Consider the following 26,186-nt stretch of genomic DNA (forward strand, 5'->3'; position numbering starts at 1 on the left):
AACTCAACAAAAAAAAAATTTGTGAAATTAGAACATTTGAAGAGAAATTCACAGCATATTTTTGATTAAAATAAATTGCACAAATACATTATAAACACTTTCATAAAAAAAACAAACTTCAGTTAATAGAAGTATGACATCAATTTTCTATTTTTCAATTGCACAACTTTTCCGTTCTTTAACATGATGAAACAATCGAAATAAATGAAAGTAACTTTAATAATTTTATCTCTAAAAAATTTTCCCACATTTTCCATTTACACTAAGAATATAAATCACACACTCTTGTCAATTTCAACAAAAATATTTTAAACAAAAACCCATTACAATAGACAAAATTTTGCTTTTAACATAGATGTGAAAATGATACAAACATTTTAATAAACATAAAAATATATATATATAAACAGTCAAATATAATAAAAACCAAAATATTGATTATCTTTAATGCTATGATAAACTTTAAGAATGTTACACATTAAGCTCATTAGAGTTTTTTTCAGTTCAGTTGACATAAATAATTCATAAAAATACAACAGATATAAAATATTAACACAAACAGTTAGATACATTTTCAAAACAATCCATTGTTTTTAGAATACATTGTAGATATTTAGAAAAAAAAAGAAAGTCTTTTATATAAAAGTTAAGTAAAAGAAGAGTAGAAAATGAAGTAGTTTGTGCTCTGAATTAGCATGGTTGTTTTCAGAAATGATATAAATGGCAGGAATATTATAGGACAAAAATAAGGTTTCATGCTTTAATGTCAAAACTGTTTTGGTGTTCCTGTAACATTCGAAGAGCATCTTCTGCAATAAATAAAACAATAAGACAGTTTAGAAAATTTAAAAGAATGAAAATACCTGAAATTTCAAATAACAAAAAGAAAAAAAAATGCTGCAAATTAAAAATTTGCTTCAATAAAAGTAGAAAAAAGATAATAACCAAAATTTAAAATAAAATGCAAGTTGATTGGTTTTAAAAAGATTTGCTGGATAAATATTTTTATTATAAATAAAACTTAGTTTAAAAAAAATTGTTACTTTTAATTGTATGAATTTTGATGGAGAACAACATTCTCGAGAATGTTAGATGGACAAAGCTATCATTTAAGAGAATTTCCCAAAGGCAAAGTGTTGCAGGACGGAATTCTAACAGACTAAAAATCATGCAACAGAATGTTATACACCAATTAACTTGTTGCAAAGTATTATAACAACTTCTCTTTTGGACCAAAAACTATTAGTGTTTAAAAATCATAATTATGGTAGCATTTTATGAAGAAATTTTATCAGAAATGACTTTTTTTAAAAAGAAATTTTATCTAAGCACCAGATTGCAAGTCGATAACTAAATGGAACAAGCGAAATGAGATAAAAAGGTTAAACTTGAATGAATAGTTATTCAATTTTATCACTAAATAGTTTTTCCAATATTAATTGGTACTTGAAATATCAGACAGTTTGCAGATTGAAGGAAATTAGAAAATGAATATAACTTAAAGTCCAAGTATAATAACAATTAAAAAATTGTTTAATGAGTTTGAACTTTGAATTGAAAATGCATTTTGCAGAGTACACAATTAGAGGCTTGAGCTTGAAGTCTTTAAATTCCAGCTTATCTGAGCTAATGTTCGATAGTTTTTTCAATTTTTTTTTTTTTAAATATAGGATTTAATAGGTCATATAAAGGTTATTGGTTCAATAATATTTAATTAGCTAAATACTTAATAAATAAAAAAAAATCTATTTTTCGCTTGATATGTTTTATTTCAAATTTTTTGTGTGCTCCTCACACTATTGTATTGGTATATTTTGCTTTGGCTATATTAATACAATATTAGAAAACACTCTTTTTTTTAGCATATAATCCTACGAGCTGATGATGAGATTACATCTGTCATTAATTTGTTTAAAAACTTTTAATTTTTTTAAAATAAAATTCTTAAATATTTCATTTTTGCAATGTTTCTTCTCTTTTCATAAATTTTTAGCGATTCTATATTTTTGACTTTATACATATATACATACATATATTTAAAGAAAAACAAAAACATGTTCAAAACAAATGTAGTTTTAAATTAAATATGCAAGACAAAGAGAAAAAAAGCTAAAAATCAGTTATAATCTAATTTCCCGAAAGAAGAAAAAGCTTGAAAAACTTCAAATGATTTTCCAATTCAGTAATATTATGCACATACTTTGTCTTTCAATTTTCATGACAAATTAATATTTTTCATAACATGCAAAGGAATAACTACTAAATAATCAATTGATATAAATATTGAATTGCCCTTAAAGCAAAATATCTATATTTTCAGTCGCCACTTACAAGAAAAAGTTATGTATCCGATATAGAGTTAACTTACCAGTGTCCACACAATAATTTTTTAATTTATTTGAGAGGAAATAGAAACAAATTATTTCAGAAAATATTACCTTCAGTCAATTGCAAATGAGCACGTCGACGATGTGAATTCAAACTGCTTCTCTGCGTGAAAAATTTGCCACATTCAGAACAGTTAAATGGACGTTCCCCAGTATGCTTGACTTGGTGAGTACGCATATTATATCTCCTAGGGGTAGAGTATGGACATAGTTGGCACACATAAATAGGATGTTTCCGTGTTAAACCATTTGCAGTGGACCAGGCTAACACAACTAGAATTAAGATATTAATAATAAATTGACTACAGAAAAAGTGAGTTAATATATAGTTTTCAACCCTAGACTGAGCAAGTTTTTTTTTTTAAGCAGCTGTCAATCAGTCTTTTTATTGAAACTACTAAAAAATGACACAGGTAATGCTGTCTAGGGTTAAAAAGTAAAAAATATAAGATGCAAACAAAAACTTTTAATAAAATTAAGTTAACTTAAGTTTTTTTTGTTTAGTTAAGTTTGTAATTTTTTTCAATTTATCAGATAAATTATGTGAAACTAAAAATTAAAAAAGAAAATTGAGAAATAAATTAATATCCAAAAAAAAAAAAAAAAAGAAGAGATCTTTATGGAAGAATATATTAAAGGAATTTATCAAAGCCTTTTCGCAAAGCAATATAAGAATGCCGCAATTTACAGGGAGAGCCCAGAAAGTAATGTCATATATTTTACTAGGAAGACCAGTTTTGATCCATAATTAAGGCAGTCAGCTTGTACACATATGGTCACTCAATAAACTTTAACCATCCAGGGAGTAGCAAAAATTTTTGTGAAACTTATTTTCATCTTGCATGCAAACCATAAAGCAACACTTTCTGGAGCAAACGTTTGATATAAACTTTTGTTTGAAAATTAGCAAGTCCACAATGGAATGTTTCCCTGTGACGAAAAAAGCCTTTGTTGATATTTATTAAAACACCAAGTCTATTGGAAGGTATAAATTGAAAGCTGTAAAGAGGTCCATGATGAAATTTAAACAGGAAGCACATTAACAATATCGTTTGAGTATTCTTTTAAAAGCACAAACATGATAAAAACTATCATTTACAAAATAGTAACCGATAATCTACAGATGATAAACGAGCACGCCAACGGAGTGCCCGAAGTGTCTATGGATGACAAAAAATTACACCAATTTAAAACATGTCAGTAACTCTGGGGCTGAAATTCAATCTTTAGACAATGGAGACAAGTCTTGAAGTTTAGAGTATGAACTCGAAACAAAGTCTAGAACAAAAGCCAGAATGAGCAAATCTAAGATCAAGACCATGCTTATCCTGCTTTTATAATTAAGAGGAACATCTGACTGCATAACTACTAACATCAAATTCTAGGTGGACCTAGTCAAAGGACTCAAAGAAAGGATTCATTGTGCTTGGCCTGACCTTTGAAAGCTCTATCATGACAATGCAACTTGCTCTTCTCTTAACCTTGAGATTTGAAACCAGACCAATTCAAAAGTGTCAACAGATTTCAAACTACTCTACAATTCTGATGTAGTTCTACCAACTTCTTGTTCCTGCACTTAAAATTTCCTGTGAAAGAACATCATTTTTACACAGTTGATAAAGTCAAAAAGGCATCTAGGACATGTCAGAAAATCTTGCAGGAAGCAAAATATTTAAGCAGGAGAGAACTATTTTGATACCTTTATATTTTTATTAAATAAAAGAACATTTTTTAATTGATTTGGTGGCATTACGATCTGGGCACTTCCTGTAAGCGTCTTTTCAAAGTGCCCCAATAATTTTAAACTATAGAAACCATCTCTCTATAAAGAAATATCTAAGCTTTAAAGCAGATATATAGCTAAATTAGTTTAAAAAAACTCTGTTAAACGTTTTAAAAAAATCCAAATTTGGCGAGATATTGATGAGAATTATAAAAATTAATTGATAATTCTATACTTTTGCAAGTTTTAAGAGCCCACTTTTAATTTATTAGACTCTCGGTAACTTTTTAACTATAAAAAAATTAATTATCAATTATTAAAAAATACAATCGCAAATGTTTTTCATTTTCATTAAAATGTGGTTCTTTTTTCATAGTCCCACTTTGCATCAATTTCAAAATTAGCATAGAGGGCATTGGCTTAAGATCAGCAAAACTTATCCTAACAATCATGAATAACTGTTACAAATTCACATAAGTAATTAAAATAGCATATTATTCACAAAAAACATTAAAATGAACATGAAATAACACATGCATATTTTTTTTATAAAATATTTCTAGTAAGTTATATTTGAAAGAGAGTTTTGAGGCAATAGAATGATCAGCGACACTTTTCAAATCGTTTAGGAAAGTATTTTTAGTGAAATTGCCATGATTTTCATGTAAACTAAAGGCTGCCAACTGGAGGAAATCCTACAAACTAACTACAATACTTATCAAAATAACAAAAAACAATGCTAAAAAACAATTTAATATAAAAATATCACCTTACATTTAAAGTGTGATGGTTTTTCATTATATTGCCTTAAAGCCTTTCATAAAAAAAAAACTTCAAAATAAAAAATTTAAATAGTATAATCATAAATAAAAAGTATAAATTAAAAATAATAAATATTATAAATTATATATTTCAGGAGATAATGAAATATTTTTAAACTAAATAAAATAACTTTAACATAATTTTGTTTCAATGAGCATGCTAAATAAAAAATAATTTTAAAAATGAGAAAATATGAAGTTTGAAACACAATAAACTGAAGAAGAGAAAAAAACATATTTAATATAATGATAACTTTCCTTCCTTTTAAAAATCTATCAAAAATATTGATGAAGAAGTTGTATAATTTTTTATGAAAAACATATAATCTGCAGCAAACATAAGTTAATCACAACTTCAAACAGTGAACTGGTACAATTATTTGAGATTATTAAGTTGTAGTAACAAAATTATGAAACAAAAACATCTAGATAGAATAAATAACAAATGTTTCCTACTAAATGCAGCTAAATTTTACTTGCATCCCCCCCCCTCATTGCCCCAAAACTAGTTTGTCAGTTTAATTCAAACGGCAAAAGAAGAGGAAATAAACAAAGAAATAATCTAAAAGAGATAACTATGAAGCGAAAATGTATTTTAAATAAAAAATAATGTGATCATTTAAAAAATGTTAAAAATTTCAAATTTAATAAGCTCTAGTTTTTATAAAAGGCATATACTAATTAGTTGCAAAGCTTTAAGTTCTGGAATTGCTTCCATTAATTCTTGAAAATTTGCAAATAAGTATATTTTAAATAAACCAACAAAAAATAAATAAATTGCAAACCAAAATACCAGAATACTTATCAAAATAATAATTTATTATGCATGGGAAAAATGGGACTCATAAAATATAACTAAAATTATAAATATTTAAACAAGGAGTATTTAACCACTACTGGCAATTAAAAAAAATAGAGAAATAAAGAAGACATTATAACACATAGCAACAAATTAAAATATTATGCGGAAAAATGAATTTTGTATAATTCTTATAAAAAGTTAACAAAAGGCACATGTGATTTATTTATTGATCACAATTTAATACTGAAAATAAATTACACAAATGAATCATTTCTCAGCTTATGGACAAATACATAATGGGATAGTATCCAAATTAATGTCAAACAATCAAATAACTACCCACATATAGATGACAAGACATTAATTTTCAAGATAAATATTTTTTTTACAACAACTAAATATGAAAGAAAGTAAATTTAATAAAATTAAAAACAAATTTCATAAATAAAAGATCAAAACTATTTTAAATAATATTATAAATTTCTGCAATTCCTAAAATGGATGTAAACATAAAAAAATAAAATAAAAAAAAGATAAATAAATAATAATAAATAAATAGAAGTAATATTAATTAATCCTCAATAATGCAACAAGTGTGGAGATCAATAGAAAGTCATCTTTCTTACATACATCAAAATGAATAAAAAAGTTAAAAATTAGCAACAACTAGATCTACTGAGAATAGAAGCAAAATGTCTAAACAGTATTTACTTACTTCCAATATGTTATGCTACAAAATGAAAAGTGTTTCAAGAAACAAAATTAAGTAAAAATTAAAAGTGAAATAATTGCTGAAAATATTTAATTGAAGTGTCATGATTGAGTGTCATGACATAGGACTAATAGCATTAAATTATTTTTTAAAAGAAGAAATGAAATACCCATACATAATTCTTAAAGTATAAACTGTTTGCATAATTTTAGCAGAAATTACAGAAGATTAATAAGGAGAAGTTGTTAATTAGGAGAAAAACATATCAAAAATGTAAATTAAATTCAGATGAATAAATAATGATAAAAACTTGACAAGAATGAATAATGATGAAAGCAACAAAAGAATGAATGATAAAAACATGCAATTGAACTGACAGATATTAGATATTTTCAATAAATCTTAGAATTTTATTTATATTCAGAGTGCATTTGTACAAAATTTTTACATATCTGTATAGATAAAAATGTCGCATTTTAGAACTTAGAAGCTATCTATTTATAAAGATATTTTGAGCATTAAATTCCTAAATAACACCTTGAGAGCAATTTATATAATCCAATATAATCTTTGAACATAATGTAGAGCAGGTATTAAACAGTGATAAAAGATTGAATTTTCAGTTGAAAGTCTAGTCCTTATTATACACATAATTTAATAAATTATACTTACAAAAACAGCTAATCTAATAAAGATTATAAGTGACATTCCATGTTTAATAACCATACAACATTTAAACGCAAAAAAAAAAAAACTAATTTAAATTATTAAAAAGAAATTCTTTTAATAAAAATTTAAATTAAATAAAAAATTTATTTTAATAAAAAAATATACAATTTTCAGTTTTTTAATAAGAATTATAGTTTATTTATAAAAAACAAACTCACTTCCACATTTTTTAAAGAATTTTTAAACCATTTTTGGAATAATGTTATTGTATTAATGAAAATTTTTTTTTATACTACTTTTTGACTGCGTTGCAAAAATTCTTTGGTCTTATATATTTGTGTATGCACAAAGCTTTCAGCTCTATACAACCTTGTCCATTCAACAACCCTTTATTTTTACTTTTCGTACAGAAATAAAAATAAACAAAGTTAGATATATACTACTGTATACAAAAAAAAAAAATTGTCCATTTAATTCTTACAGAAAGAAAAGTGCTTTTGATATTTTATTTACTCTCTTGAGAACAACTTTTAGCACAATGCCTTAGTAAACTGCTTTTTCGAGTAAACGTTTTCTCACATCGATTGCATTTGAAATTGCGATCACCAGTATGTGTAACAATATGGTTAATCATGTGTTGTTTTTGCATAGTAGAATGAGAACAGAGTTTGCAATAATATTTTCTTATACGGTCCGGATAGCCAGCCACAAAAATAAAAGCAGAATAGAAATAATCTTCATCTAGTCTCACTGAAAACAAAAAGATTTAATAAAATATGCATAATCAAAGAAATACAAAAAGTAATAATTAAAAATATAATAAAACTTTAATATCTTAGAGCATTAAGCATATGGGAATGTCAGTTTGAAATTTTCTCACGATTCATTAGAAGTCAAGAGAATACACATTTAACAGCACTAAACGTACTATGTCAGAAAACAAATATAATGTACACACATCATTTAATGTAAATACATCATAAAAATAAAATATCTTGAGTGAATTAATATACAATAAAATATAATTTAATAAAAGAATATGATTTTATTATTCCGATAAAAAATGTATGTAATTACATTAATCTATGAATTAGATGCGTATAAAAAAATAACAAATGGGAAAGAGAAATTAAAAAAAAAAAACATATAATAAAAATAAGACACTGAAAATTAAAACTGTTTGTAATATTTGCAAATATTTTTAATTTTCAGTGTTTAATCAAATGCTCTAAAATAACTAAAAAAATATATATGATATAAATAAAAAAATTACTCAAATAAGAGCGGTCTTCATAGGCTTTAGTTGAGCCAACTAAATTGTCAATTAAAAACAAAAGTTTAAATTATTAAAACAAAAGCTGAGGAAAGTGTGGCAAGTCTTATAATGCAAAAACTAAATTTGGTACAATAATTCTTAATGCAAAATTGAACACAAGAAATATTGAAAATAAATAACGTTCAGGAAAAGAAAGATTCTTCTAATATTTACAATTATGCTCTTAAAAAGGAACACTTAAAGATTTTTTTTAATAACTGATTTTATTACACTCAATGCAAAATAATTAAAATTTTTTAGAAAAAAAAGAGAGAAATGTTCATTGGAAAAATGTAAACAGACAAAATATGTTATATTTTTTTTCACATTGCATGAACTATCTGCAGATGAACCTTCATATAATTGTTTCTAGAAAATGACTTGAAACAAACAGGGCACTGAAATGGTTTAGCGCCAGTATGCTTTACTTCATGATAAAGCATATGCTGCTTAGATTTTGTGGAGTAGGAGCAAAACTTGCAAAAATATTCTTTTGTCTTCCGACCGCTGTTATTCACAAAAGCAACATGATAAGTTGTAGTTTCATCAATTATCTGCTGTTGGTAAAAGGAATCTAACAAAAAACAGAAAAAATAAAACTAACATTAAAGAGTAACAGAATTTTTAAAATAATTAAGGTAAAAATAATTTTTACAGTATACATGCTTTTTCAACAGAAGACAGATTATACAAAAAGAATTCAAATTTAAGGTTTAACCTCATTAAGATGAAGGAAAACAGCTTCCTCATCACAATTTTTTTGGAAAACAATAATTATATTGTTTAATATGAACATTAAAATTATCTTTTACTGTTTAAGATGAAGTAAATATTGTTCTTAATAAAAATAAAATTCCATGTTTCGATAATTATGTAATAAAATTCCATGTTATTCAGAAATTTAATAAAATTTAATTCAATTTTAATCAAAGTTATTTAGAATAGAAAAAATTTCAACTTTAACAATAGATTTAAAATAACTGTAAGTAATGAAAACTCCATAAGTCATTGCAAAAACAATACTATTTACATAAGTAAAGTTTTTTTTATCCTAACAATGAAACCTGACTGAATGTCGAAGAATCTGGAAAGTACTGCAGTAGCTTTTTTTCTTCTCATCTATGGAAATATATAATTACATAAAAAATGTATATCATTTATAATTATTTTTATAACAGGAAAACAATATTGGTAATTATGATATAAAAAATCTCTACATTAAACAGTGGCCGAGTTCTGCGCAAAGTAGGCAATGGAACACACTCTGAAAATGTAAAAAATTGCTTATCTGTCAACTTTTAAAATAAGGTAATTTATAGTTTCCACAACAAATTATTTTTTATTTAACTTAAAAATTTCTTGTTCAATATTTCAAATAATTCTTTGAGTGAAACAGTCTAAAACCAAAATGATTTAAATGTTAACAAATATTGCATCATTTTCAGAAACTTAGGAATTTTTCTACTTTCATCCAATTTCTCTTCATTTGACTTAAGAAAAACTTCATATATGAGGAATCGCTCATGCATGTGCAAATGAGTTTGGGAACATTCTTGCAGGTCTTTATTGGAAAAATTTTTTTTTAAAGAAAATAACACCAAGATAAAGATTGTCAAAGATAAAGATTATTAATGCATATTATGTTAAAAAAAATACTTTTGGAAAAAAAAATGCAACATTCTGAAAAGATTTTCACACACAAAAACTAAAAACACTATGCTGTTTAGATATATAAATAGAAAAGATTATTTTTATAGTTACATAACTAAAATATAAACAGTTTTTTATGATTTAAAAAAAATACTTTGAAGAATCTCATTGTTCAGACTATGATTTTAAGGAATTCTCAACTTTTAATAACAAAGTCGAGTATTAACAAACATATGAACAGGTAAAACGAAACAAAAGGGATCAAATTATTCTCGAAGTAATTTAATTAAACAAGACAAAATACTTGATAAACATGAAACACTAAAATAGCAAAACTGATCAAAGAAAACTCAGTTTATTTGATACAATGTATAACAATAAATAAGTAAATGACTACATGGACACAAGCAACATTGAAAAATTTAAACTTCTAAAATCAATCTTTATCAATCTATGTATTTAAAGTTAGTTTTGATAAGTTTTAATAGATTCTGAAAAAGGCTTGATAGAAAATTGATAGATTGAACTGTGATTACATTCAACATCATTTTAAAAATAACATAAAATTGGTAAATGGTCAGGAAAAAAAAAAGAAGAAAAAAAAAGGAAAATAATAAAGTAACAAAAGATTTGAAGAATCTGATGCCTGCATAAACAAACTAGGTATTTTTATCCACCAACAACAACTTTCAACATATGTTTTTCTCCCCCCCCCCTCCTTTAAATATTTTTTGGGGAATTATTGAATAAACTTAGTAGACTTGGAAGTTAAACAGTTCTTTAGTTAATTATCAAATAAAATGTTATGAAGCATGTTATAAAGCAAGAATCAAATTTTAGTTACATATGAGAATTAAAAGAATACATTCACACATTTTTTTTTTTCTTTGTCAATGCAAAGCTTAGCTAATAAAATATATGAGACAAGGAAAGAAAATATTTTCTTTTACACAAACCACTCCAAGTTTTATTAAAACTAAATCAATGTAATTTCACAAAGACTTGTTTCAATTATAATGAATTTAAAGAGAAAAAAAAAAAGGATTCAACAAATTAATAATTAAAATTAAGTTTGGATAGTTAAAAATAATTTTGTTAAATATTGATTTTTGTTTGATTATAGAAAAATAAATACTGTTTAGAAAATGTAATAGACAACACAATAGTTACACACTTACAGAACATATAGACGGTAAGTGAAGCATAAACAATAACAAATTCCTAAAACCAGTAGGTTTTTTTTAAACAAAAAACTTATGTAGTATTCCTCTGTTTATGTTATGTTTACAAGGCAATGCATGAACAGGTGCAATATTTAAAGTTTTATAATTGAGATAAGGACTTCAGTTTTACTCAATATTGTTATTTATGTTTTTTTTCCAATTTCAATCAAGTGGCAAAATACAAATTAAATAAAAGATAACAGAAATAATAAATAAAACCAATGAGTGAATATCATTTTGTGAGCTATCGCCAATTTTGGCTCTTTGTTTAAAAACAAATCTTTATGTTTAAATATAAACATATTTAAGAAAGGAAATTTTGTACTTAACTCTTTTTTAAGCAATTAAACATTTAGAAAAATAGTAGTCAACTTCTGAAAACTGGTATGATTGTTTAATTTCTACGTTTCAATTCAGAAATAAATTAAAAAAAGTAACATGAAAGTCTCCTGATCTGATATTTTTTCCATTAAATTCACCAGCATTTAGTTCTATACAGTTATCCCTATATAAATGTAAAGTTAAATGACTAGTAAATATATCACAAACATAACTTCACATTGCATTATGAGTTGAAATATAATAATTTAGAAACTATCAAGCACAACTGCAGCACTTAAAAAAAAAAAACGGTAAACACAATCAAATATAGACATAAAATGAACTAATAAAGGGTGAACAGTTTTTGAATATATAATGAAATAATATTTTTTCAAAATAAAATAAAGAAATAACATTTTGGAGATATAAATTGAATACTTAGATGCAAGCGAAAAACTTAACATTTACTTTTATAAAAAGAGAGAAACAAAGGAGGTCCTCTACACATGGTTAAAAAAAAATGGAAACATTAAAAAAAAATCTGGCCATTTATTTTTTCCTTAGACCATTGTCTTCAGCCGCAAACAAACAAATTTATAGTTGAATTTGTGTAATTCAGGAAAGATATTAATGTAAATAGTACCAAATAAAATACTTCTGCAACATCAATATCAGTTTTTTAGATAAGAAATAATGCACCCTCTTTCATATTATTTTGTATCTAACTGCACAATTCGAAATTCACATGTTTGTCAGTCATAAGAGTTATAAATTTTTTATAGTAACATCTTGGCAGAATGCATATAGAGAATATTTACAATAAACTATGAATCATTACCATAATTAATATAGTCCACAATAAACACAATGATTTATAGAATTAAAGGATAGAAATGACTGTGTAAAAGGTTATTTAAAAATAACAAGTTTGGGTGACTGAGAATTATACTCTTATCCACTAAAGCTGGTCTAGAAAAAAAATACTGTTTTAAAAAATCTCCTTGCACGTCTGACAGTATGCAAAGTGAGGTTCTTTAACTCTTTTATCAATTAGCCTAATCACATTGTTTGATTATGTAAATGTTTGTAATGTCTAACTAGCTGTAAAATATGAGTCTTACTCCAGCATTTATATAAAAAACATTTGTTTGTGCGATTCATTTCGACATCAATTCTAATATTCTTGTTTTACTTTGGACTTCGCTTAATCTTACTTCCATTAGTTTCTACTATTCTCAAGAATTACCTTGCTGGCAAAAACTTAGCAAGATCAAGTTAAATATCTAGAACTAGCTTAGGGTGCAGGCAATTGACTATGTTGCAATTGTAACCAAGTCATGCTTCAATTCTCATGGTAAATATGCCGAAAAGTAATTCAAACAATGTAAAATTTTCTGTGAAAAAAAATACAAATAAAAACACATTGAAAAAAAAAATTTTAATACCCAAACAGTAGTTATTTCTTAGACAAACTTTTACCTCTATCAGTTTTGTTTTTAAGCCAAGGAACAAGATAAATATCAAACTATTAAAATATCTGTAAGAGAACTGTTGTAATTAACGTAAAGTATGGTAGAATGTCGGGTAACGATGAAAATGTCAGCCATACGACACATGTAAAAACAGTAAGGTAAAACATAAAATACATTCTATTTTTGCCTTGAAGAGTAAGTGTAGAAAATGACTCATTGTAATTATATGAAGAGGTACAAAAGTGAGGTAATTCCTCAAACTCTTAGTTCAAATACTTCTCATAATTGAACCAAAGAAAAGGTTTTCATTATGCAAATCCTAATTCAAAGCTCTATTTTTTTTAATAGAAAATATCAATTAATCTATGCATATGAAAAAACATAAATATTAAAATGAAAGTACAAATGCAATTCCAACATTATCTAAAGTAACCTAAGTTATACATATATACAGTTATGCATATAAGTTGTACATAATGTAAAAATCTTATTTAATAAAATTTTGGAATTTAAATTATTTCAAATTCTATATTTTTTTAATACTACAAAGACGTTTTCTTAATTCTATTTCAAAAAATAAAATGCCACTAAAAAAAAATTTTCTACAAAAAGGTCAAAAAACACAAGGGAATAAAATTTGTAGAAAAAAAAGATAGAGATGCTGCAATAATACTTATTAATTGGAGATTTAGTTTTCAAATCATTTGCATAAAAAAAAAAGTTTTGGTGAAAAATGAACCTCAATTTATAATTTGAAAAATATCTTGGGAAAACACTAAATGAAATGAATAAATAAAAATTTGAAATTGATATTGGTACAACCATAATTTTTAATTAAATATAAAAATAAATTCTGCAGTTCTAACAAATTTTTAGAGCTACATTAAATATATACACAATATATTTAAACTAAAAAATAAATTAACAAAAATAAAAATCCTCACTCGAAATTTTGAACTAAAATAAAACTTATCACAGAGAATTTTAAGACATTTTTTTTCATTATGTCTAACAAGAATTAATCTTTGGAATGTTTTTGTTATAACTCTAAGCTGCTTCTTTCAAATCTTAAGAGGAATAATGCCCATGATTTCGTTTGTGCGTCCGTAAATTACTTTGTTGCCTAAACCTTTTATTGCACACTTCACAAGAATATGGTAGTTCACCAGTATGAATCAGCATATGTCTCTGAAGATTAGCTTTTTGTGTAAAGGCTTTTCCACAATCATAACATGTGAAAGGTCTCTTTACAGAATATGTACAAATATGATTTTTCACTTGCACCAAATCCTGAGAACTGAATGGACAATTCTCACAACGATGCACAGGAATTGTGAAAGAGCATACAGTCTTCTTCAGTTTATTTGAAATTTTAGGAATAATATGAGCCAAAGATTCAATTTCATCTGAAATTCCAAGAGGAAAAAAAAATGGCTTAGAACAAAGAACAAGTGAATATTTATGACACATATATTTAAAAGAATTAAAAATATGAAATGATTATTAGAAAAAGGAGCAATATGCTTCTAAATATGTTTATAAAAGCATTTATTTACCTTTTGAAAAAAATGGTATGGACGTGTAAATTAATTTATCAAAATATTTTAAAAATGAAACTACTGCTACATACGTTTAACAAAATACATTATTTTAAATCACTATCGAAATAATTACTATGCAAATAATGTTTTTATCATGCAATAAATCAAATTTTGTCGTTGAAATATCATATAATAGAAGAAAAAATTATAAACTGTTTTTGCATAATTTGAAAATATTATACCTAAATAACAAAATAAAAAAGAAATTCCACTAGATAAGGAAAACATAATGCAAATGTTTTCTTCAAGTAGTGGAACAAAACCTATTTTCTTAGATATATTAATACATTAATATATCTAAGAATATTAATATTAATAAATTACATGAACATTAGAATATTAATAAATTACGGGGAAAAGAATTAGACAGTCATTGTATATTTTTTAATAAGATAAATATAAAATCTTTATCAGACTAAAAATGAAATTTTGTAACATAATGGAAACACTAAACAGATGTTTTCATTATGTATTGAAACACAATTTTCGATTTTAATAATACGGGGAAGGGAAATAGAAGAAACTATTAAATGCTGAGGAGTTTTTACTATAAAATTGTTTTAATTATGAGGCCTTATCAATTGATATTTTTAAAGATATATTGTTCAAAGCAGTGGAAGAAACTAGAAATGAAAACAGTGATGAAAAATCAATGCTGTAAAGACTAAATAAAATTTATAAATGTAATTAAATGTTAGATACTTAGATTAAGTATCAATAAAATCTGTGGTTTAAACAAACAGATGATGACACAAAGCAGGGTTGGGTTTTTGACGTCAAAAAGTGGTTTTGACATGACAAGGGTATAATACTGGTTTAAACCGTCAAAAATGTCAAAAACATATATAATGAGTTTGCCAAAAAAAATATATAAACTTCAAAAGTACCAACAGTTTCCTTGCATTATATTGAAATTTAATTATACTATAGGTAATCAGCAGGTTTTAAAATATTTTTTAAATAAAATTAAGGTAAAATAACAGATTTAAAATCTCAGAAATTTATATTCAAATGCATGTGCAGAAATTTTTTTTAAATATTTATATTTAAAAAAAAAAAACTTTTTTTTTTTGATACTTAAGAAAATTAAAAGTTTATTACTATGCATTTTTGACATATAAGGAACATATAACTAATATTTATAAGGAACTTACAAGTTATGTTGTATAAATACAAACTTGATACAAGTGTATAAAAAAAATTTTTAATGTTATACCGAATATCTTTATTATCCAGTATGTTAATTTGAATTTAAAAGTAGTTATATTTGTGAATAATGATAAATATAATTCATATTGTTTATTATATTTATTTATAATTATTACACTTATCATTTTAAAACAATTTTTACCTCTTAATTTTTTTTCCCCACTTGTATTAAGAATACAAATAATGCATATCTTGAAAGCAAGAAGTAATTATTCAACAGCTGAATATTTAGATATTCAACAAAACTATATAGTATTCAGCAAAATGAAATTCACAAGTATTTGGATAAACTAAATTTTCAGCATAGTAAATGAATAGGCTGAATATACTGTAAATCGACACTAACTACTCTGTGTATTTAACAGAAAGCACTTAAATTTGTATTGTCTTATGTTAAAAAGATTATTAAGAAGATTTAAAAGAATATTAAAAAGATTTTTCTTTAAAAGATGTCTAATGTACAAAACTGCTAATGTTTATCTTTAAAAATGTCTAATTTTTAGTATAATCTATACTATACACTAAATTTGGTTATAAATAAATTTCTTAATAATATCACTGCAGATTTTCAATAACACATGAAAATGAATACATAATATTACAAAAGATGTGAGCTTTCAAAAGTACAAGATTTTGGTTACTATTCAAAATATAAGTGTTTCTTCAAAATTTTAAATTTATTTTTTCTAGAACATATTTAGAAACACTATCCTTTATAAAAATATATATAAATTTTATGTATTAATTAAATTTCACATATGAATATAGGTTTTTGACATTTTCGACAGTGAGGTTTTTGACGTGACAGTTTAAAGCGACAAAAACTGTCACATGTCAAAAACCTGCCAACCCTGACACAAAGATCCAACAGTATAAATAATTAATGCTTCAAAATCTATTTAATAAAAAGTGCACTTTTCAAACATGTTTTAGACATGTAGCATAAAAAATAAACTTTTATACTCTAAAAAGTTAAGTGACTATTTTTATAAAAATAGAGGTAACAATGATAACTATTGTAAAGTATACTTAAAGAGATAATATGTAAATAGTGATTAATAAATTATTTACTACTATCAAATAAACTTACACTTGTTTCAACAATGCATTATTACGTCATTGGCGGCGGTAATATCGCTTGCTAGAATTCAGGAAATTCAATACTTGATTTTTAGAACTTTTAGGTGTTCAATTTATGTGCATGCAACATTTTCATCAAGTACTTACAGTTTATTAAAATAATAAGTTAAAGTTTCAGCAATTTTTTTTATAACTTTTATTGCAGGTTTTATAAATGTTTTTTTTAATGATAAATAACACATTTTTGTAACATTAAAAATAATTCTTTGCATGTAGAGCAAGAAAATTATAAACATGAAAACAGTGTAAACACTCATAATAATTTTAAAAAAAAATAAACATATTAAATCTATTATTGATAACTTGCACATAAAATGGCAATACAACTTGTGTGAAAATAAAAAACACATTGCATTAAGTCATAAGAAAATCATACATAATTAATCCTATTCAGGGCTCTCAACATATTTTAGTCAAAGTAAAAAGAAGAACATTCATAGTTTAAACCATTTATTTATTAAAAAAATAGGACAAAATTATCAAATTTTTTTTTATTATAAAAAGATTGAAATTTGATTTAAAATTAGTTAGTTAATTTAGCAATTTACTTTAAAAGAACACAATATTTTTAAAATTTTCCTTTTGGTTGAAATTTTTACAACTAAAACAAGTTTAACATTTTAAAAAAGTAAAACTATACACTAAAGAAAAATAAAATGAAAGCAATTTTTGTTCTCAAAACTTATTTCATAATACTCACATTTAAGATTTGCTATAGAAATTATGTGAATAATGTATATACATGTATGAAGAAATTTTTTTAAGGTTTTGTGTATGTGTATATATACACACACACGCACATAAACATACAGAGATATATAAAATAATACAGTCAATTCCAAATGTGAGGAATAACTTTTGTGCTATTTTCATCAAATAAAAAGTAGCTTTAACAAAGAAAATTTTTTTAAGGTTTTAAAAGAAGCTTTCTCCACTCTCTTTTTTATATTATTATAAATTATACCAAAATGATAAAGATGCATTGTGAACAGATCAGGAAACGAACACTTAAATAAAATCACATGATGTATGCAAAGTAGCGAATGGCCCCTGTTAAATTTTCAATTCATTTGTTAACTTGATACAATCACATTCACCATAAAATAAAAAAAATTGCATAGCCTGAAATATTCATTAAGAAGAAAAAACAATGATCAGAAAAGGTTTTTCCAATACCAAGATAAAATTCAATATTTAATAATATAAGATTCAAAATTAGTAATTTTAATCTCTATTTAAACAAATAGTTATAAAAAAAGTTTCAACAACTTTGGGAAAAAAACAATTGTTATAAGTAAATTATTATAAGGTCCCTCAACTTTACGTTTGGTCAAATTTGTCTTTATTGAAGTGTTAATTTAAATTGTTTTTAACTAAAATGATTAAAAAATTACTCAATGATGTTAACACATAAGGTTACATAAAATTTAATCAAGAGCATCAACATTACAATGAATTAATTCATAATTAACATAACTAATGAAATATGTTGCCCATCTTATTCAATTACATAAGAATTATACTTAGTCCTAAGTGCTTAATTATACAAGGATGCAAACTTTTATATACTAAATGAATTTAAAGACATTACTTAGGAAATATGTTGCTTGACTTATTCCATAAATAAAGAATAATTCTTCGAATACGCTCAACTTTTTAAGGACATAAAGATTGTTTAAATATTAAAACTTTTTATACCAAACCTTTCAAAACCCAACTCATAGAATTATCCTAAGTTTATTGTAATTTCACACACAATACATGACTGGACATAACATTGTTTTTGAAATTAAAACTTGTTTGCAATCAAAATCATAAAGTTTAAGTGATAATTGAAAAAACTTTTATAAAAATATTTTTTTAAGACAAGACTATTCTTAACACAAGAATTTATTTTTTGATTTTCTAAAAACGAAAACATTTATTAGTTTTTGGTTTTGGAGGAAAATAATTCAAGGTATGATTGATTCTGCCTGGTAATAAAAAATATATTTTTTTAAATTCAAAATTTTAGTTTGATTTCTATAGTACATACGGCAAGTACTAAGATTATATGAAATAAAAAATTTCCAGAAAATGGATACAATACGACCTCAAAAATCCGGAAATCTCTAAATACAAGACTCATGATGAGAAATTTTTTTCTGAATTAATATTCATTTAGCACTTCCGCTCACATTGAAGAATGGTTTGCAATGATACACAAAATTTTTTTTACTGTATTTCAGCCATTTCTATACACACTTTTTGAATCAATATGGAGTTAAGACACACAGATTTCAAATTTAAACCATTCTTTATGACAAGCTCACGATTTTCATGACAGGTAGAGATTCTAGTGTTTATGTATAGAGAGAGATACTAGAATTAACATTAAGCGTTTGCACACACGCTTTTTACCGTGACAAAAATTACAACCACCTGGTAACATTAAAACTTTGATAATTCTAAAAAGTAATATACTAAAGTTCGGATATTTTAGAAATGGAGACTTTCCGAATCCCCGAGCACACTGGTTTTTCGAGGTCATACTGTACAAGCATTTGAAACAAACAACAAGATCTATATTTGAAAAGCAATACAAAAACAATTATTTTCAAGAGCTTTTAAGATCCTAAGAAAGCCTGCTTTTTTTAAATATAAAGAGCTTTTAATGCCACATAAATCAATAATTGGATTTTGACTATCATCCATCCTTTACACATTTTTAATACATCTTCTAAAGAATTTAAAAAGAAAAATTTTACATATCCAAATTTTTTGAATTCTGCTAATAACTTTCAAATTTGCACAAATTTCAGAGCACAATTTGCATGGATTTTAAGGATTGTATCATAAATTTAAAATTCATTCATATTTGTGTTCATATCATGTGTTTACAAAATGTTACAACAGAATGTTATTAAAAGTTATGTTTAAAATTGCAGAAATTGTCAGGTAGTTCAATGGTATAGTTTTAAATTTTTAAGTACAAAAACCAGGCACAATGTTTCTAAATTTTATAGAGAATTGCAATCAGTTACCTCATTCATAAGCAATAACAATTAATACATTTTCTAAAATTTATATTTTGCAACTATTTATATGGAAATTAAGAAAATTATTTACAAAACAATTATTATTAATAAAAATAAAGATTTAAATTTTTACTTTTGGAGCACAAAACATATCTTATAGCTTTATGCTCTTTTTAGTGCTAAAAAGCTGCAACAGCTTCTGTGTCATTTGATGTTACAAGTGCTGAGGATAATAATAAAAAGATAAATTATTACAATTATTTAACCTAAAATGAAATAGTGAACTTAATATCACTTTAAGAATAAATAAATAAGACAGTTAAAAACGAATAAATTTTTTAAAAATAATACATAATTTTATATTACCAAGGAACTTGTTTTTTCAAATTTGAAGAACTCAGTAAAGAAGATCTTTCACTACATATATAAATAAACAAGTGAATAAGAAAATAACAGTAGATTCAAATTAATAAATTTTTAATTATTTAATATGCCTTATAGAATGTCTTTTAAGAGAAGATGGATCTGAGAAGCTTCTTCGGCACAATGTACACTTGAATGGTTTTTCACCAGTATGAGTTCTGAGGTGCCTTGCTAAGTTTGCCCTACTAAAAGAGTTGTAGCTGCATAATTTGCACTGGTGAATTATAGAAGATTTACAACGACCAGCAATTATTTCAGAATTAGACTCTTCAATTATTGCAGAATTATACTCATCATCTGTGGCTAAAACGTCCATTATATTAATCATAAATCCTGCAAAGTACATGCAATGTTTATATTATAAAAGTAATAAAACAAGAAACAGCACATTGTTGCAAGAAACAATTACAACTACACATTATAAAATAAATTTATTTAAAAAAAAACAGCAATTAAGGATTGATAACACATTTTTACATCATAGGTAGCACAAGTTACGCAATATCAAAAATAAAAAATTTCCTTTTAAAAAAATTTGTGAACTATATTATTTAAATCTGAATAATATCAATGATATAATTATGAACTAAGTTTTACACTGATACAGATAAAGATAAAATATGAGAAATATGTTTAATATTTAATTTACAGACTTCAATCAGAAGAGAAATGACTAATATTTTATTTTTTCAAGCATCATCATAGTAACAGATTTGGTGATGGAAAACATTTTTCGAATATATAAATTTAGTCACACACACAAAAAAAAAAAAAAAAACTACATATAAACTATTATAATGGTGTGTTCAATTATTTTTAAAGAAACAGTGTAAAAAGCTAATATAAATCATTAAAACAAAAGTGTTTTTTTAAACAAATTACAGACACTTTAACGAAAAACTAATAAATTTTTTTCATTATATCAATATCATAAAAAATCACTATCAATTAGTATAAAAAATACAAGGGTACAGGATACTTTCAATATAAATTTTTAAAATAAAACCTAATTTAATTAGCACATTCAATAATTTTAACTTGGACAAAATAAACATTTTATATTTATAACATCAACTTTTAAAACCAAATGTTTTGCTTATTTTAAATTATAGTGACATGAATTTATTATCAAAACATTATACAATAGTATCAATTTATTCAGTACAGAAGATTAAAAAAGGGTATGTTAACTTGGACATTTGCCATTTATAGAAAGGAATATATAAAAGTGTTGACATACAGATGAGATATTAAAACTGATATTTTAAATCAAGAGTGTTTGAGGGAAAGAGAGGAAATTTTTGATTTAATAAAACCTAAAACCTGGATTGAAGAAAAAAACACGCTAATTCAAAAAAAAACAAACAGTAGATCTAAAAAAATTTAACCAGATGATTATGACATTTGTCTTATAAATTTGTTTCTGAACATTGTTATATTGAATATCATGAGCAATTGAAACTGGGTTTTATAAAGGCTCATGCGATCATGAACCCACATAAAAACCAATTTAAAATTTTCAATCTACAAAACAATTACAAAAAACGAAGAGTGTTCGTACAGAAATATAGCAAGAGGTGAAAATAAATATTAAATAACATAAGTCATATCATATACTTGAAAAGCATGAAATTTTCAGTTACTTCATTTCTTTAGTTCAGTTCATTTACATGAAAATGTGTTTTTGAAGTTACTTTTGAAATAGATTATTCTTATTAACTTCATTTAAATCTTCAAATTCTAATGAAGCTATACACCATTAAAATTTGTTGGAAATGTTTTAAATATATTGAGAATACTCATCTAATGTGTAAAGTATAAATACTTGTCTTTCATTTTTTAGTAATTACGAGTTAAGTGTTATTTCCATGAATGTTATCAACCTTTTGAAATAAAATATTTCTTCTACCGGCACTCAAATAATTTTGAAGTTTCAATATCATATCCCTCTAGTAAACATTAGCAAATTCAATGCTTCTAACATAATGAATATTTTATTAATTTAGGAGTAAAAAAAATTTAAGGCGGAAAATTTTTAATACTCAAAGTTTTATGGACATAAACTTCTCACGTCTACTCCATAGACATCAAAAAAGTATCAATTTAAGAAAAAAAAAGCTAATTCTTAAGAATTTAGTATGCTACAGGAGGTGTGTTAATAAAAACTTACTTAAAAAAAAATAGAAAACATCACTATTAGTACCAAGGCACTTTAATAAACATAAATCTTCAAAGTCCATTGCAGCTTAAAATTGTTTAGTGACATTTAAAATACAAATTGTGCTTTCAAAAAGAATAACCTTTATTTTCAATTTTAAAAAATATGCAATTTTCAACTTAAAGATCAATAAATATTAAAATTACTAAAAATGTACAATCCTAATATTTAATTTTTTTTAAATACATTAAGCATCCTAATTACTCAAGCTTTTTTGTCTTTAAAATAATGTGAATGCAGATGTCTTTTGTAATGGGAACGATCAGAAAAACTTTTAAAACATCTTTCACATTTATACGGCTTCTCTCCAGTATGAATTCTTACATGTTTTGTAAGATCTGCTTTATAGAAAGTTGAATAAGTACAATATTTACAAGTGTGTCGTATAAATTTTCCAAAGACATCAATAACATCTATAAAAGAAAATTAATAATTAAAACAACTTATGATTAACTTTAATAACATACAACAGATAAATATTACAACAAAATAAAACATCCTGAAACAAATAAAAAATTATAAGAAAAGCAAAGTCAAGCTTATTCATAGTAAGTAGCATAAAATATGAATAAAAGAGTTCAACAAGAAAATTATAACAAATGATAAATATATTTCACTACATTTTATAAGTACATAAAATTATTTTTATCTCATATATAATAAAAATTATAATTTATTATAAATATTGCATAAAATCTCTCACACATTATATCTTTTGAAGGCACACAAGCACTAAGTATCATTTTGTAATTGATGAAATATGATATTTAAATTGCCTTTCTCCATGCATTTGAACAATAGAAATACAATTATTAATCACTAAAAATATGGTTAGTGTTAATGTGCATTAATGATTAAATGGAAAAGGCTTAGTATTGATTAATTTCTTAGTATAGAGCCCCTGAGGTAGGTTGGTAAAATAAGCATTTTGACTTTAATAAGGCTAAATAACAAACAAAATAATGAACAATTATAATTGAATTGTAAGAAAGCTGCAAGATTAGCACATGTCCATAACATTATTGTAAATAAGTAAAAAAAATAAATAAAAAGTTTTATAAATTAAAATTCAAAAAAAAAAAATTTAAAAAATTTTAATAATAAAAGAAAACACAAATGTTTTTAATTCAAAATAGAAAAAACTTCTTTGAAAAAAAAACGGGCTAAAAAGCAGCAGAAATTTCAGAAAAAAGTAACAATAAAGAAAACGTAGGAAATAAAAATATGACCAACGAAGCCGACGTCTTCAGGGGGTACCAGCCTCGGTAGCCATAAAAACAAAACCATTTCTAATTGAGGGAGAAGCAAATGCTTAAATTAACTCCCTCAGTACCCCGATGGTCTTGTATAGAAGTCCAGGAAAAAAAACATGCAATACAAATAACAAATGAAGAAAAGAAACTAAAACAAAATCATCAGAAAAATAAAACTCAGCAAGTTTTATTTAGAGTGAGTTTTATTTTTCTGATGATTTTGTTTTAGTTTCTTTTCTTCATTTGTTATTTGTATTGCATGTTTTTTTTCCTGGACTTCTATACAAGACCATCGGGGTACTGAGGGAGTTAATTTAAGCATTTGCTTCTCCCTCAATTAGAAATGGTTTTGATTTATTTAAAATTTGATAACAATTTAAAAAAAATAATACTCTGTTTTTACAATTCCAATCTGCTCAGATAAAATACAATATTTAAAAAATGGAATTAAACAATAAAAACGTAAAAAAATTTCTACTAAATTTAATCAGGGATTTATTCATTATATATTAAAAATCCTTAAAATCTAATTGCTCTTTTAAAATCTTTAGCTCAAGTTTGAATAATTTTTATGGGCCAAAATAAAAAACCTAATGTTTTTATATAATTTCAATCAATATGCTATTTAATTTCTGAAATCACAAAACATTTAGCTTAAGTCAGAAAAACTATTATGGGTCACAATAAAAATTCAATATATGCTAGTTAATTCTTGAAATGTCTTCGAAATATATGAAGCCTACAGTGTCGGTTATAACTAGATCTATCAGTAAAACTTTTTGAACATTCTGCACATTTGTGGGGTTTCTCTCCAGTATGAGTTCTAATGTGTTTAGCAATGTTTCCACTGTGAGGAGTCGAATAATTGCAATATTTACACCAGCTACGTTCATCCTTTATGTAATAGTAGTTACAGACTTCTAATGGAACACCAAGAAAAAGTTCTCCTTAAAAGAAAAGAGAAATTTAGAAAGAGAAATATTTGGTAAAATAAACATTTGAACAGCTCAGTTTAAAATAAGCTGATGTAAGAAAAGTGATTAATAAAACATTGATAATCATTTAAACTTTAACTTTCTTTGAAAAGCAGTAGAAAACATTCAATAAATTTTAAACATTTTCCTTATTTTTGAAAAGATAATTTGTCATAATATTGAATCAGGCAATGATATTCCTTTTAATTTTTAAACAACATTAAAAATACATCTTTATGATAAAAGAAAAATAATGAATATTTAAAAAAAAAACAGCTGAAAAAAGAAAAGTAACTTTAAAATATAATTCATTTGACAAGGAAAAAGAAACATGTAAAATTAAAATTGTGAAACACAAGTTCCTTGGCTAAAAATGCTAGAGATCTAAATCAAAATTCAATCCCAACCACGTTGGCAGATGCAAATGCTTTTGCAAAGTCAAGACTATTCATCCCTTTAAAAATCAAAGCCCATGATCAAATAACTAATCTTGACATCGATAGGAAGACAGCCACTACTCTCATCAGACTAAGAACAAAACATCATAAAAACATGAAAATTTCTACAGATGGGACTAGAAAATATCAAAACTGTGGCAACTGTCTTAATGTGGAACTGACATCATATCATGTTTTTTTAACTGCCCTGCAGTCGCTGCAGGCCTTCACCTCTTTAACTACCCCACAGATAAGGATTTGTATTCCTTTAATTACATAGAAATAACAAAAACTATTCAAGCACACCATGAAATATGATTCAATAGAGGATACGACACCAAACAACCAAGAAAAAAATTTACCCTTCAAGTCAATTATATAAAAATAAACATTTAAATTATTATAACATCATTTAATTATTGAAAAATGAACACCAGGAAGCACAAGCACATCATTCACATCCATATTAATCAACTTATAGTGATACTAGGCAGCTCCGTCCCCTGCTCGCTAACCCCCGAGAATTGCTACGCAATCCTATGTGGTTCAGGCCGTGAACCATGGCTCGCTCGCCAATGAACACAATGTTCCAGCACAAAGACATAATATATTATCATCAAAGACATAGTATTTTATCATCAAAGACATAGTATTGTACTTATGTTGAAGAATTCTACCAATGTTCTTATTGGCTTTTAAAAAAGTATATTAGCTATTTAGATTGTACATGGTGAAAAAATCAAAACATTAGCTAAATAAGAAACATATTAGCAAAATAAATTATCAAATATTGCTTCACTAATATTCTGCATTTTAAAG

The 26,186-nt window shown here is 24.8% G+C and overlaps 1 long non-coding RNA gene and 1 other non-coding gene across 3 annotated transcripts; both read right to left on the minus strand.

Annotated features, from left to right (window-relative positions):
- Nucleotides 1-420: 420 nt before the first annotated feature.
- LOC107445096 (uncharacterized) lies at nt 421-2,662 on the minus strand. The gene is made up of 2 exons (XR_006225321.2): nt 2,439-2,662; nt 421-809 (listed from the first exon to the last, which is right to left on the minus strand). It is a non-coding gene; the product is annotated as an uncharacterized protein (transcript).
- A 14,622-nt stretch (nt 2,663-17,284) lies between these two features.
- LOC139425389 (uncharacterized) lies at nt 17,285-26,165 on the minus strand. 2 transcript variants are annotated; one of them, XR_011636631.1, is made up of 3 exons: nt 24,835-25,053; nt 22,908-23,116; nt 17,285-20,818 (listed from the first exon to the last, which is right to left on the minus strand). It is a non-coding gene; the product is annotated as an uncharacterized lncRNA (long non-coding RNA). The 2 variants fall into 2 exon arrangements; XR_011636630.1 differs by lacking the exon at nt 17,285-20,818 and having other exon boundaries at nt 20,898-23,116; nt 24,835-26,165.
- Nucleotides 26,166-26,186: the final 21 nt, after the last annotated feature.

Source organism: Parasteatoda tepidariorum, chromosome 4 (assembly GCF_043381705.1).
Source record: "Parasteatoda tepidariorum isolate YZ-2023 chromosome 4, CAS_Ptep_4.0, whole genome shotgun sequence".
In the NCBI taxonomy this organism is placed as follows: domain Eukaryota; kingdom Metazoa; phylum Arthropoda; class Arachnida; order Araneae; family Theridiidae; genus Parasteatoda; species Parasteatoda tepidariorum.